Source organism: Myotis brandtii, unplaced genomic scaffold (genome assembly GCF_000412655.1).
Source record: "Myotis brandtii unplaced genomic scaffold, ASM41265v1 scaffold52, whole genome shotgun sequence".
Taxonomy (NCBI): Eukaryota; Metazoa; Chordata; class Mammalia; order Chiroptera; family Vespertilionidae; genus Myotis; species Myotis brandtii.
Window position 1 is genome coordinate 1,839,052 of NW_005369826.1, and position 203 is coordinate 1,839,254.

Consider the following 203-nt stretch of genomic DNA (forward strand, 5'->3'; position numbering starts at 1 on the left):
TTGATCCCGTGGGACCCGCCCCGCCCAAGCCCTGCAGGGAGACTTTTGCTGGAGGATAGCCTCCAAAGGCTAGATTAGCACCTCCCTAGAAATCCAGGAGCCAGGAAGCCCAGAGGTCAGAGTGGGACCATCCAGTTTGTAGGAGGTTAGAACCATAAAAGACACACTCAGGGGGCAGACTCAGTGAGCACCAAAGCCCCATC